Raw genomic sequence first — 15,834 nt, 5'->3', positions numbered from 1 at the left:
TTTTTTCTTTTAAAGTTTATTTATTTATTGTGAGAGAGAGAAAGAGAAAGAGAGCATGTGTGCCCACGTGCACAAACAAGAACAGGAGAGGAGCAGAGAGAGAGGGAGAGACAGAATCCCAAGTAGGTTCGATATAGAAGAGCCCGACTCGGGGTTCGATCTCATGATCATGAGATGATGGCCTCATGACCTGAGCTGAAATCAAGAGTCGGCTGCTTAACTGACTGAGTCACTGAGGCGTCCCTGCTTTAACTTTTCTAAACTTCTTCTTGCAGAGTAGAAACAACGAAAAGAACCAGTTCACAGGTTGTTGGGAAGTTTCAGTGAGATCTTGTGTTTAGAGACCACCTCATTTCTTATTGCTGATAAGAGAGGTGTTGCTCTGGTTAAAGGTACTTCTGACTTCCATGATCAATTGAAAGAATAATTTTGGAGAATTCTGGCCTTCCCAAGCCCTCCAATGTGGGCAGTGGTCTTCTCCACTTCATGACATGGCCAGTCTGGTCTGGGAGACTGGAGACCCTCAAACCCTCGACCGTCCTGCTCTGTTGCACTGTCTTGAGATCAACCCTTTTAGCTTAAATAATGAGGCAGCCCTCCTTCTTCTATCCAGATGTAACAACTCTTTTCTCCTAGACACTGAGACCAAATTTTACCCCCCTAGTTATCTGAGTGCAGACGGGAGAAGAATCGCGTGAGAACACTGTACATGTGAGAAGCGGCGGGGGGTGTGGTGGCGGGGAGGAGGATGGTCTGTGTGGAAATCCTTGCTCGGCACACACTCTTTGCATCTTTTTTTCTAGACCTGTGCTGTTCTGAGTCAGCACCGATTACCACAGGCATAATTATAGGACTCTGCGGGCAAGCGTTAGTACGGCTGACGATCTCGCTTTGCAGAGTGATTATCTGAGAAGCGTCCTCAGCTGGTGCACCAGGATTACAGCATTTGAGCAACTACAAATGAAGCCAGTGCTGGAAAAGGCAGCACTTGTTCAGTCAAGAAGAGCTGTCAAAGAGGGCAGCCTGCAATTAGATCAAGCATGCTGTCACCAGGGGGCTGGCAGCCCGGTTCACACACCCTAGGGTTGCTGATGACCTTTAACAGATGTAGATTCTCAATAGAGAAACCCCTAGGGGCAGAGCAGATAAATGCACTTTGCAGCCGGTTGCTTCATCGTTCCTCCTCTGCTCGGCTGGGCATCTCCTGGGCTTACAAAGGTCATTGTGAAGATCTCTCCGGGACTAGACCAGCCAGTCCCACCTGTGATCTTGTGCTTGGGTATCCCTGGGGGCAACTCAACCCAAACCACTCACTTTTGCCAGCCCCTTGACCATTGTGTTGATATGTAACTTTTCACTTTCTTTGCAGAGAAGAAAAGAAAAAAATCCCAGCACCTCCCACCATCGCCACCACCACCACCAAAATGAGATTATATCCATCAACCGTTCCCAACAAAGAAACGTCATCTCCAAATGTTTTGCCTTAAAGGGCACACGGGGTAGTCTTCCAACGTTTATTTATTTTTGGGACAGAGAGAGACAGAGCATGAACGGGGGAGGGGCAGAGAGAGAGGGAGACACAGAGTCGGAAACAGGCTCCAGGCTCTGAGCCATCAGCCCAGAGCCCGACGCGGGGCTCGAACTCAGGGACCGCGAGATCGTGACCTGGCTGAAGTCGGACGCTCAACCGACTGCGCCACCCAGGTGCCCCGGGGTAGTCTTCCAAATGCAGAGGACTGCTTCTCATCTCTGAAGATCAGGGAACCCACCCGGGAGAGAGGTGTCTGCCTACATGACTGGACTATTTGATATATTCCAATGGTCCTCTCTGTCCCCATTTCCCAACCTGCCTGCTGGCCGCCAAAGAGCTTGTTCCTGTGCAAGCCTGACCTTCTATTAAAGGCATGCTCAGGCTCGCAGAAATGTCAGGTGACTCCCTAACTGGCCTGGACTTTGATCTCCAGCAGATTTACAAACCCCTACAAGATCAGATCTGTAACACTCAGGAAATGGAAAAGTTATAAGCAAGTGCTTCGTAATAGGGGTCCTCTGTTCCAGCCACACCCCGCACTTTTTATGCCGCCTTCATTCCCCACACCCCTTTCCATGCATCAGAACACTCTTTACCTTCAAGCACAGCACAGCACCTCTTCCGGGGGGCAGTCCTAGACTATCCAGGTGAAAGGGGTCACTTCCCCCTCAGGAAGGGAGAAAAGCAGCCTATCAGAAAGAGCACTGGCTGAGAGTCACAACAGCTGGACCCAAACCCCAGCTTGGCTAGGAACTCACTCCGTTTTTCCAGAATCACCATAACCAAGTACCACAATCTGGGGGGGGGGGGGGGTGCACAAATTGCAGAAATGTGTCGTGAGACAGTCCTGGAGGCTACAAGTCTGAAATCAAGGTATCAGAAGGGTTGGTTCCTTCCGAGCGCCGTGAGGGAGACTCTGTTCCAGGCCTCTCCCCCAGGTTCTGGGGGTTGGCTATCAATATCTGGCGTCTCTTGGCTAGAAGCATCACCCCAAGTCCTGCCTTTGCCGTCACACAGCGTTTCCCCTGTGCGCATGTCTATGTCCATGTCCAAATTTTTCCTTTTCATAAACACACCCACCATGTTGGATTAGGGGCCCACCCTACTCCAGTCTGACCTCACCTTAACTAATTCCAGCTACGATGACCCTACTTCCAAAAACGGTCACGTTCTGAGGTACTGAGGGACAGGACTTCAACATACGGATTTGGGGAAGACACAATTCGACTTGTAACAGGAGCCTTGGGTAAATCTCAGTATCTTCACCTGTGAAATGGAGATAGGACAGAAATAACTGCTCACAGGAGGTTTTGGAAGGACGAGTGCATACGACTACCCAGCCCTGTGGACGCACATGTTTGATTTCATCTGTTAACATGTCTATTTCCTGCTGTATTATTATGCTTCTTACAAGTGTATGCGAGTGCAAGCAGAGAGAAGAGGAAGGAGGAGGGAAGAAAAGACACAAACATAACTGATGGCTCCTCCCTGGGGACGGGGGGGGGGGGGGGACACCAAAATGGCTTCCTTCAATCGGCCACCTACCCAGGCGAGGAGACAAGCTAAGCAAAGAACGCAGTCTAGTAGAGGAACCCAGTGCCCGAGGACCCAGAACAGAGAGAAAGCATTTGCTTGGCAAGTAGGAAGGGCAGACATCGCCCCCGATGAGGAGAGATCAGCTTTGGTAAATTCTTGCCCAGAATTTTGCAATAAAAAAAAAAAATTGAAAGAAGCTATTTTAATCTCAGCACACATGTATAATTTTATCGCACTTATTTTTGTTCCGAATTACATATGGTTTAGGGAAGGAAGGCTCTTTCACAACCTTCTGGGGCTTAGTGCCTCCAAAGACCCTACAAGAGCTCTTGGAGAGCTTGGCACAAAAATATGAAATTGCGTTAAAAGAACAAATGATCCTGAAGAAGGAGAAAGGGAAGAGTGGCTTCTAAATAAATAAATAAATAAGTGAATAAGTAAGTAAGTAAGTAAATAAATAAATAAATGTGGAGGCACCGGGAGCTCTGATGAATTCATGCCAAAAAAGGATCTTCTAAAAGGCAGTAGGAGATAGATTTTGTGAGGACACAAAAGCATGTAAAACAAACTAAAGCCCCAAGTAAGATGAGGCTGGAAAAATCCCATTTTAGGTCTTTTTTTGAGTTCTTATGACGAGAAGAGGTGGAGTTCAGATCAAAGGAGAGGGAGTTAAGGGGCCACCAGGGGATGGAGTTGCCAGCAGTGGGCCGAGGGTGGAAACCTCCCATCACCTCCCATCACTTAGTACACCTTTCTCCTTTTGGCCAAGGAGAATGGTTTGCAGAGCCAAAGAATCAGGATCACTCTAATGAAGAGGAAAATGAAGCCAGCGAAGGGGGAGATGACGAGAACCCCAGATGCTCCTGCGGGGTGGTTCCCAACTTGTGCTTTCTCTCCCTCACCACACTCTATCTCTTCCTTCCATTCCCATTCTACATATCAGAAGAATATTCTGGACTCCTTTCTGCCCTTCCTCACCTCCCATGGACTCCTCAGCCCATTGTAAGTGGTCTTCTACTCTTCTGTAAGAGACGACCTATGGTCAACAACGCTACCTATCTGATACACCCAACAGGTACATCTTAGCCTTCATCCCACGGAGCCCTCTGTGGCATCTGATGTGCTGATCACTACCTGCTCCTGAAATTCTATTCCTTTGACTTTTAAGATACCAAGCTCTCTTGGTTCTCCTCTTATCTCTCTATATTCTTCACTTGCCCCTTAAGTCTTGGGGTCTGCAGGGTCCATTCTTTGCCCAGTGGCTTTCCCGGTGATCTCACCCACGGTCATGGACATGTGGTTGGTCTGCCGCATCCATCCCATTTTAGAGTATTTCTCTACGTCAATCATGGCACGTCTGTCCCCTTTCAGGGATCAAACTGCCCCAAACTTAGTTCCATGAGAACGGGTATTTTATGAAAAGAAAGAAAATGAACTTCTTGGCCAAAAATTTAAAAATCTCACTTTTAGGGATCTATCCTAAGGGGGAAAAAACAACGTGAAAAGATATTTACTAGTAGGACTACCTATAGCAGGGCAAATCTCCCCCAAACCTAGATTTTAGCCAGGTGAGACCCAGGTCAGACTTCTGAATGCACACAACTGTGAGACAGTAAATTCATGTTGCTTAAACCACTTTGTTTGCGGTAATTTATGAAGAAAGACGTAGAAAACAAAAACAACTTCTTTTTTCTTAAGGCTTCCAGGTGATGGAAATTTTATCTCGGCTGCCAGTTAAGGCTTTTCCCTTTGTGGGAAGAGTTGTGTGATACACGTGCTCTTGGCAGAGAGAAGTCTTGGGCCTGAAGGAAGCCAGCCTCTCGAGGAGCAAAAAGATGTCATTCAAGGAAGAGGGCATCCAGTTGGATGATGCCAGGGCCTGGCGTGTGATTTCTGTCCTCGAACCTTCCCTCGGGCTCTGCGCCCTCCCCACCCCCTTGCTCTCTGGCCGAGACAGATCCCGGGCAGCGGGCCCCAAGAGTGAGTCTGAACACCCTCTACACAGCACCCAATCCCCGCCAGTTTGGGCCACCCTGGTTTAGAGCACAACCGGATACCAATTCACCAACTGGGTGCTTGGGGGCTGGGAGGAGGGGAGGGGGGCCAGGTCTGCCCCTCGAACCTTCCTTATCTCACTGGGGATTCTGAGTCACTTAAAAGAGACCCTCGCTAAACCCGAACCCTTTCAGCCTCCCGTGGCTGATCCCCCCGAGCTGGCTCCCCCTTTCTGCCACCATCTCACCCCTCTGAACCCCAGGACTCCGCTGAGTGCATGGCCAGGACATCTGCAGGGCCATCACCTGCTTGTACACCCACCACACCGCCGACACCACGGTGAACACGGTCCCCTCCAGTGAACCCCACGGGCGATGCTCGCTTATGCTCGGCGGAAACCATAGCGTCTTTCCTGGTGAGGATGAGAACAGATTCCCACCCCACCCCCACCCCCCACCGGTGATGTGACAGGCCGGATTTCCTGCTCAAACGACTGCCTTTGGTCACAGCTTCTAGACAGAAAGCTCTGGGTTGGAAGCAACGCATGCCCACAGATGGGGGACTGTGGTCTCTTCTCTGATCCTGGGGCAGTTTCTGTGCGGATACAGGGAAGCCCACGTCAGGGACCACGCAGGTACTGGGGCATCTCCCGTGGCCCTCCCCTTCTGGATGCTTCTGTACCAAAGATGAAAAGCAGACTTTGTTTTGTCTTGTTTCACTCAGCCGGGTGAGGCTGGGCCCCACGCACACGCGGGAGGCGGGCTCTTCCCTTGGTTCTTTGCAGCGGGGGTGGGGGGGGGGGCACAGAGCTTACTGTGGCGAGTCACTTGGGAGGACGAGCAAACAGAGGGTGCTCTCCAGGCCCACAACCATTTTCCACTGAATCTCATTTAAAGACACGCTTACCTGAGATGCTCTACATTTCCCCTTGGAGAAACGACCTTTGCTGTAGGGCTAATAGGCCAAATTCAAGGGCGCCTTTTCCCTGAGGACATGGGAGGGGACAGACTCCATCTGTCCTCCCCGCTGGCACACAGGGCACCCACACTCGTTGCTGCTGCCCCTCCCTCACAGCCACCAACTGGCTTCCTTGCCGTGGGCCCAAATGTTACATGTGATTTTCAATGGTGCACGATTTATTTCACAAGCTGCACAGGACACCCATAATGTCAGCTACAATGGGGTTCCTCACTGTTTCATTACAAGTTTCCAGGGGTGCCTGGGTGACTCAGTCGGTTAAGTGTCCGACTTTGGCTCAGGTCATGATCTTGCGGTTCATGAGATCGAGCCCCGCATCGGGCTCTGTGCTGACAGCTCGGAGCCTGGAGCCTGCTTTGGATTCTGTGTCTCCCTCTCTCTCTCTGCCCCTCTCCTGCTTGCTCTCTCTCTCTCTCTCTTTCTCTCTCCCTCAAAAATAAACAAACATTTTAAAACATTAAAAAAAAAAGTTTCCTATAACCTTCTGATCTGATGGGAGAAGTCTAGCTACAAAGTTTATGCATACATTTCAGATAACATGGGGTGGATGTTCTCTGTTTAGACCAATGTGGGCCCCAAAGTAGCCGTTGGAACACTGAAAAGAAAAGCTTGCCAAGAGCTGAGCTCCTTCCCTGGCTGAAGAGGGAGCAGGGGGCAGAGAAGGCCGGCTCTGGGGCGTGAAACTCCTGCGTGGCTGGCCTTGCTTTACGATGCTTTTCCACGTTCTCGTCTTAAGCAACGGGCATGAAGCGTTGACTACAGAATGCTCACAGGCTGGGTGATCGATAGCGTGAATCCACCTGCCTCCAGCTGGTACCCTGGAGCCCTAGTAAATCCTGTGGTCACCTCTGAGCGTGGCCGCAGGACTTCTGTCAGGCACAGCCTCACAAGCAAAGGAGAGCGGATTACAAGGTACACTGGTAAGGTCCACGTGACCCTCACGAGAGAGTCTTCCTTCCATGCTCTAGATGAGGAAACAGAGGCTTCAGATATCAGGACCCTTTCCCCATGACCGAGCTGGAAAGAGATGGAGGCAGGACTCAAACCCAGAACTTCTGACTCAAAGGTTTTGCTCCCAGGCTCCATTGGCCAAAAACATCCCCAGACATCACTAAAGGTTCTGTGGGGGGACAGAATTGTCCCCGGTTGACAACCACCATGCTAGATGAAGAAAAGCACGAACACATCTGAAGCATGTGCTACGTGCCAGATGCTTTACTGATGCGGTCTAGGATTTGGCCTCCTTGCTCCCCTGTGAGGTAGGTATTATCGCACGGGGCAAGGGAAGAGACGGCGGAACAGAGAGGCTGGATAGTAACTGGTTCAATTTAGAAGCAGCACAGCTGGGTTCGGAGGCAGGTCTGTCTGCTTCCCATGCTCACAGGAGCCAGAAATAGCAATTGAAAAAAGAGCCTGTACAGGCATCTTTGGGTGTTCTAGAATTGTTCCTTTTTATTTTATTTTTTTAAAGTAGGCTTCCTGGGGCGCCTGGGTGGCTCAGTCGGTTAAGCGTCCGACTTCAGCTCAGGTCACGATCTCGCGGTCCGTGGATTCGAGCCCCGCGTCGGGCTCTGGGCTGATGGCTCGGAGCCTGGAGCCTGCTTCCGATTCTGTGTCTCCCTCTCTCTCTGCCCCTCCCCCATTCATGCTCTGTCTCTCTCTGTCTCAAAAATAAATAAAGGTTAAAAAAAAAATTAAAAAAAAAATAAAGTAGGCTTCCTGTCCAGTGCAATACAGGGCTTGAACTCACGACCTTGAGATCAAGACCTGAGCTGAGATCAAGAGTCGGATGGCTAACCGATTGAGCCACCCACGCGCCCCCTACGATTGTTTTCTTTTTTTTTCTTTTTTTTTCTTTTTTCTTTTTTCTTTTTTTTTTTCAATATATGAAATTTATTGTCAAATTGGTTTCCATACAACACCCAGTGCTCATCCCAAAAGGTGCCCTCCTCACTACCCATCACCCACACTCCCCTCCCTCCCACCCCCCATCAACCCTTCATTTAATCACCATTCTTATTTTATATTTTTCCTAGTTCACAGAAAGGCTGAAGTCTGAATGGATATATGAGGCACTAATTTCCATTTTTCTCCCCAGGACTGTTAAGTGTAGGACTCATAATTTCACTGTACATTTTCTTCAGTGCCATTTCAGAAACGCATTCAAAGTTGGATATATTTTCACATGGAATGCCTGCTGGGCTCCCTCTGGTGTCGGCTAAGAGTACACTTGACTTTAAAGGAGCTCACGTGTGACTACATTTCAAGTTAATGAGGAATACATTCCTCCTCCAGAGGCAGTTTCAAACATCCAGCTGGCTCTTCTTGACGACATTGTAAAATTGTTTTATTCGGATCTCACAAATATTCTATGAAGGGTCTAACATAATTTAAGTTTTATAGGGTTGGGAAACAACACATCTGAATTTGCTGTTTCAATTCGTTTTTTTTGAAGGACCCAAAGTGACATTTCACGAGATAGGACTCTGGCAAAACAGACATAGATCTACCTGTGTCTATCTGTATATATGGACGAATGAAAACGTCCAGTCTCACCCTGATCAAAAGAAATGCAAATTAAAATAATAACGTGGTAGTGTTTTGCTTCACCAACTAAGTAAATCTTTACGTGAATAACACCAAATTCTGTGAGTGCCAAATAAAACGCATATTCTCACGCGTTGCTGATGCCTTTTTCAGGCAACCATCTGGAAGAATAATTGAATAACATGCAGAGAAAGCCATAAAGATCTTGCATGCATGCTCTCTGACCCACTCATCCTATATCTAGGAATGTTTAAGCAAATACTTCAGAAGGAGGAAAAAGCTCTTGGCCTGTGAATGTTCATTTCAGCACCGATTGTAATAATAAAATGTTGGGAGCAGCCTTGGTACTCAACAATGGAAGATGGTATATTTAAGTAAACTGTGGTAAATTATCCATTCCTGTACGGGAATGCTTAAGGTGGGCTTTAGAGCCAGAATGTCTGGGTTGAAATGCTGGCTCTGACTCTAGCTCTGTGATCTTAAACAGGTTTATTCTTTTTTTTTTTTTTAATTTTTTTAAATGTTTATTTATTTTAGAGAGAGAGAGAGAGAGAGAGAGAGACTGACAGACTGAGCAGGGAAGGGGCAGAGAGAGGGGGAGGCATAGAATCCAAGGCAGGCTCCAGGCTCTGAGTTGTCAGCACAGAGGCAGACGCAGGGATCGAACCCACGAACTGTGAGATCGTGACCTGAGCCGAAGTCAGACGCTCAACCGACTGAGCCACCCAGGCGCCCCCACGTTTATTCTTTTTCTCTGTGCCATGGGCATAATAATAGTACCTACGTATAGGATTACTGTGCAAATTAAACAATATCAAGTACGTAAATCACTTAGAACACTGTGTGCATGGTATGTGCTCAATAAAAGTCTTTTGATGAACTATTACGTACCTAGTGAAAACAATTAGAAAAGAAATCTAATGATACAATATTTTAAAAAATCATGTTGAAATAGAAAATATTCTATATTCACAAAGGCCAGTGGAAAACATACAGAAGTAAAAATAAATTTGTCAAAATGTTGAAGTCATGGGTGTCCTTCCCCCCTGAATGTTCTATATTGCTATTATCTTGTCACTAAAATACTAAATAATAAGCAGCTGGAATCCAGAACAAAAATCTATTTATAAATGCACTCAACCAGCCATTAATTGGTATCTTTTATGTTTCAGGCACTGTGACATGCTAAACAATGAAGACATGAAAAAAAATCACAGCTGAGTAGAAGAGACAGGCATAAAAATTAAGCACTTCTGCAACATACTAAATGCTATCACTGGGATGCATTCAGGGTTCAACAAGGTCACCAAGGAGGAACATCCAAGTGGCCCCAGGATGGGGGACAAAGAAAGCTTCACACATGACAGAATGTGTGAGAATAATCTTGAAAGACTTATAGACGCTAATGAAATGAAGAAGGGAAGGAAGATCCTTTCGGGGAGGGAACGTAACTTAGACAAAAAGTGAATAAAAGCAAAATGGGTTCAAGGAGCCAAAGTCGAGTGTTAAATAAGTGCGCCGTGGGGGAGCGTGGTAGCAAAAGAGTCCGGTGAAGTCCAGGCAGGGCTACCTCTTCCAGCTAAGCTGTGGGATCTGAGCTCTGTCCTGAACACCTGGGGCGGGGGGGGGGGGGGCGGGTGGGGTGTGGGGAGGAAACAGTTGACAGATGTTGTTGGAGGAGGTCACAGAGAGCATGTGACTGCTGGTTGACCCTCAAACTGGACCCAGCAACTGGATGCTCCTTATCCACTCCCCTGTCCTTGGAATGCATGTCCCACCCACTGGTCCTGTACTGGGGGTCCCTTCAAGGACACGGCCTTGAGGGAGCACCGTGTTGAGAAAATCTGGATGAGACACGTGACTGAACCCAGGGGTAGCCTCTACTGAAACTCTTAAGATTCTGGTGGGAGGGTGTGGACATCTACTTGTACTGCTGTTGCTCAAGACAAGCCTTGAGTACGAGTTCCTGTGCTTACTAAAGCTGCCCCCTACCAACCTAGAGGGGCCTGCCCCTGTCTTCAGTCTCTCCCTGCACCTCGGTGGACAGGGGCTAGTTTTTCATTTCACTCAGGGAACTCCCAAGGTTGCGAGCCAACAACTGGTAGCCAACCGGGAGACCAAAGAAATGGGTCTTGGGGAAGAGGCATCTGAGGGGGAAACCCCAGGTTGGCCATGAGGGGAGGGGTGGCCCCATGGGTCAGATGCCTGTGAACTGCCCCATGAATACGGGGACCCCCTGAACATGCCAACCGGTCCAGTGCATCTGTTGGAGTAACAGCACACAGAGTATGGTGGCAAAGGAGGGAAACCAGTGGCTGCCACAGTGGGCGGGCCCCTCCTGGGAGAGTTTGATGGCCACCAATACCCAACGATAGGCCATAGCTCGACTCAGAAAGTTGGAAGAAGAGCTGAGGTTAGACAAAGATGTGCAGTTGTCCAATGCTCTGCTGCCTGTGGGGCTGGCAGGCAAGGGGGAGAGCGGGATGGGAAGCTGGAGACCTTAGCGTACTCCAAGGAGGGCGTGAGCCACTGCAGATTGGGGTCGGGGCACTTACAAGCCTGGCTGGGATGCCAAGAGGTGGGATCCCTGGGGAAGTGAGGAGAGTGCAGAGGAGGACGTGTGGTGACTGACGGTGAAACCCAAGACGCACTGCCTCGTCTGACCCCAACACGAAGTGAAACAAAAGCAAAGCAACAGCAACCCAGCCAGCGGGACAGCCCCCAGTTCAGGAAACAGTCATAACAGAATATACTCCCACGGAGCTTTGTTTCTTTGAGGGGGCCCCACGCCCAACATGGGGCTTGAACTCATGACCCTGACTGAGATCAAGAGTTACTTGTTCTACCCCCTGAGCCAGCCAGGTGCCCTCCCCCCTCCTTTTTTCCCACTGAGCTCATTGACATGGCCACTGAGTTCCAGCAGGAGGCCAGGGCAAGTGTCCCAGCATGGCTGGTGTGGCTAAGAGTCTTGGGGGGTGATGACATTCCCCTGACCAGGCAGAGGGCACAGAAGATGAGCCACACACCCTGCCCTCTGGCAGCGCCTGTGTGGAACTCAGGGGGTCAAAGTACTCAGTCCCATGCACACTAGATTATTCCAGCCTGCAGGGAGGTTTGGCTCAATGAAGGGCATCTCCCTGGGCCCATGGGACCCTGGGACTCCGTAGAGGAGGGGCAGCAAATTCTCCGGGAGCTGGGAATGAGACAGGCCATTTATGCCCCTGTCTTTGAAGGGTCTGATCTGGCCACACTCACTCCAAGAACGACAGCCAAGATTCTCCACTCTGTCCTTGGCACCTGGTACAGGATGTGGACATCTGTGCTGAGCTCAGTCAGGGGACAAGACATTCATTATGCTAGGCAGTGCACTGCTGATCTGGGGGGGGGAAATGGACAGAGCCTGGGAAAGGGGTATTGGCTGTGGGAAAGCCCTGAGATGGAGGTGGAGCTTGAGAAGCCAAAAGGCCATTCCACTTAGCCATGAAGAATCTGGTGAAAGTAACCAGGAAGCAAATGTGGCTTGACTCCATTACTGCCAGAGCTCACCCCAGAAAGACAAACGGGTAACCCAATATTGTGTTGGTCAGCCTTCCAGAAGCCTTAAAACCTGAACGGCAACTCAGACCTGCCCCGTCTGCCCCTAGCACCCCTAGCGCCTGGCCTGCTCCAACCCACAGAGGCCTTAGGCATACGGTCCTATTCAGGGTGAGTGCCTCCCGTGCCCTGGGTTTAGGATGCAGGCCGAGTCGTCTCCAGGTCGGGCCCACTGGGGGCAATCACAGTTCCCATGTTGAGATCACCATTCACTGGCCCCCAGAAATAAGCCAAGAGTGATGCCTCTGGTGGGAACTCCGATATTCTGAAGGCCTTAGAAGTTTCCTGGCCCCTCAGTGCCACTGATGGTTATGGAGGGCAGACAGTTATGCTCAGGAGGGTCCTTTTGACACTGAGAAGTGGGCATCCTCCCTCACAAGAATACCAGGTTTTCATCTCTCCAATACTAGAGGACAGATTGGGGATTGATAACCTACGAGGTCTACCTGAAAACCTCCATCTTTGAATTCTCCCTCTGGGTTAATCAAACCGGTGCTGAATGGAAATGACACTAGGAACCTTCGAGCCGCCACCCTCATGAAGAGGGTCCAAGTGTCAAACGATATAAATTGCCTGGGATGAGGGCTGAGGGAATCGGAGACACTGAGAAATGCACCGAATGGCTATTGTATGCCCTGCCCATAGCACTTTCAACAGCCCAGGAGAGCCAGTAAAAAAGCCAAATGGCTCATGGTGGATGATGGGGACCACCGAGAATTGAACATGGTCGATTGGCCATGCCCAACATGGCCGCCATCTTAGGTACCTTGGCCATGGTCCTAGCAGTGTACCATGCTGAGCTGGACTGAGCAAATGTCTTTTTCAGGATATCCGTGGGCACTGAGTCACCAGCTGAAGTCCCCCTTCATGTGGGAGGGGCAACATGGACCTTTCAAGTGCTTCCCCCAGGCTACCTGCACAGCCCCACCATAAGTCATGGGACAGTAGCCCAAACCTACTCTCTGTTCTCTTTCCCCACATCCATAAGACAGGCCCATTGCATTGAAGACACACATGAAGACTTATTCTACTGCAGGACACCCCGCAGGCTTTGTTGGAGCGTCTGTAAGGGAAAGGATGGGCGGTGAACTCACAGAATATTCAAGGCCCAGGCATTGCTGTGAAGTTTCCGGGAGTCACATGGTAAAGTAAGCACATCGGGAACACAGCGTCCCAGGAGCTGTGACTGATAAGGTGCAAACCTATCCAAAGCTTGCGGGGCAAGCTTTTGTAGGGATTTGGGGGTTTGGGAGGACTTGTTGTCCCCACCTGGCACAGTGCCTCTGTCCCCAGTGAAGCTAGTGAATGCTACTGAAGCTTACTGAAGCCGTGGCAGCTCCCAAGCAGGGTTACCACTGGCATTAGCTGTGTCTGTGACTCCAGAAGGTACCGGTCAGTCACTCTGGCAGAAACGACAGGAGAACCCTTAGAATTTTGTTCTCAATTCTGGAAGGAGGCAGAAAAAAGCCACCCAACAAGAAATGATGCCTCGCCTCACTATCTAAAAACAGAAATTTGTCCAGGATAATAATTCTAACAGCAAAGTATTACCTTCACTTGCTCAGGTGACAGAGACTGCAACTATACTTCTGACCACATGGCCATCAGAGCAGTTACGACACCACGTCAGAAAAAACTGGAAAGTACAGACAGACCTCCCGAGGTGTCCACTCAGGATGCACTGTTTTTCCAAGATCATTCTCCCTCTCTAGCGTTGATCAACAGTGAGTGGACCTGTGACTCCAAGTGGGCCCGACCCATTCCTCTGGGAATGTGGACCTCGGGGAGGAAGCTGGTCTCTCTCCAGGAAGCTGAGGCTGAAATCTGCAAAACCCAACAGATGTTTCGGGGCCCTCTTCAGAGTGCTCTTGATCGAGGCCCCACGTGACAGTCTTCTGCATTCTGAGCGGTTGATGTGACTGAGTACCATCCAATCAGAGTTGACCGGAAGTATCTCATTTACATGCATTTGCCTCTTGCTTTTACTCCAATCAGAAATTGGGTTTACCAGACACCTCGTTGGAATACGTGGCATTTTAATAAGCCCCAGGGCTTCACAACCTGCTGCTCTCTATTCCTCAAGTAGTGGGAGGCTGCATCTTCTAGCTCTGAATCTTTCTCTAACTCTTCTATCATATCCAAGAAAGGGCCCAAGAAACCACCATCAACACCAAAAGAAAAGGCAGGAAATACCAGAAGCTGTTCCAGACAGCCCTATTACACTTAAGGGTCTACAAGGTAGGTGGTCAAGCAGCTTCACCTAACACTGGCACCTCTATGGAAGCCCCGTGAATGAAGAACTTGTTTGTTAGTGACTTTAGAGCACAGCACTGGTGAGCCTACTCATGTGGCTGTCACCATGGGCTCTTGACAATCGTCTACAGGGACCCCCAGAGGCTACTGCCTGCTGATGCCTGGGGAGCTGGCCAAGCACACTGTGCGTCCTGTCACCAAGTATGCCAGCTACAAGTGAGACAAGCGAGTTTTTTAGGAGGACATTAGCATCCCAAACCAGAGACTCTTTGTTCAGAGCCAGGTATAGTATCAGGCGAAGGGCTATATTTCATCTGTTGGTTTTTGGATTTAGAGCTCTTCCCTGGTGTTTTAGTAACTTTGAGTTTATTTTGTTTTGTTCTTTTCAATAAGCTTTCTAACTTGGGAATCATTTTAGATTTACAGAAAAGTTGTAAAGACAAGAGTTCCCGTACACTCCTCTCCCAGTTTCTCCTAGCGTCCACATTTATGCACTTGTCACAAGTAAGGAACTAACACTGGTACATCGCAGCGAATTGAAGTCTAAACCTTGTTTGGATTTCAACAGGTTTTACCTATTGTTTTTTTTTTCTCCTGTTCCAAAATCCGACCCCAAACACATGACATTAGTGGTAATGTCTCCTTAGCCACCTCTGGGCTGTGACAGTTTGTTGGAATTCTCTTGGTTTTGATGCCTTTAATAATTTTGAGGATTCATAGTCAGATATTTTGGGGAATGTTCCTGAACTTGGATCTGTCTGATATTTTCCTCATGGTTAGATTGGGATTATGGGATTGTCGGGAGGAAGACCAAAGAAGTGAAATTCACTTCTTTTAACATATTAAAGGCACATGCTATTGACATGGCTAATCACTGATGATGTGGACATTGATCATCTGGCTCAGGAAGCGTCTGCTAGATTTCTCCACTGTGAAGTCACTTCCTTTCTTTCCTGCCTTTCCATACTCTGCACTTCCAGAAGGCTGGGGAATTAAGCTCCGTTTGATATCTATAGAAGTTATTAAGTATTTTTCTGTTTAGGAGATTTTTTCACATACCCCTCATTTAGACAATCATTTATTTATACCATGATTCTTCCCCGATTTTATAATCTCACATGAAAAAAAAGTAATTGCTATGGTGGTGTTTTTTTTTTTTTTTTTTTTTTTTTTGGTATTTTTTAAAATTTGAATTCAAGTTAGTTAACGTATAGTGCAGCATTGGTTTCAGGAACAGAATTTAGTGATTCATCACTTTCATATAACACCCAGGGCTCATCCTAACAGGTGCCTTCAATGCCCATTCCCCACATAGCCCAGCCCCCAGCCAACACCTCTCCCAACAGACCTCTCCCTCAGACCGTGCTGCCTGCTTCCGGGGATTCCTCGCCAGACTGTCA

This window comes from Leopardus geoffroyi, chromosome B2 (assembly GCF_018350155.1).
Source record: "Leopardus geoffroyi isolate Oge1 chromosome B2, O.geoffroyi_Oge1_pat1.0, whole genome shotgun sequence".
Lineage (NCBI taxonomy): Eukaryota > Metazoa > Chordata > Mammalia > Carnivora > Felidae > Leopardus > Leopardus geoffroyi.
This window is presented reverse-complemented; position numbering follows the sequence as displayed.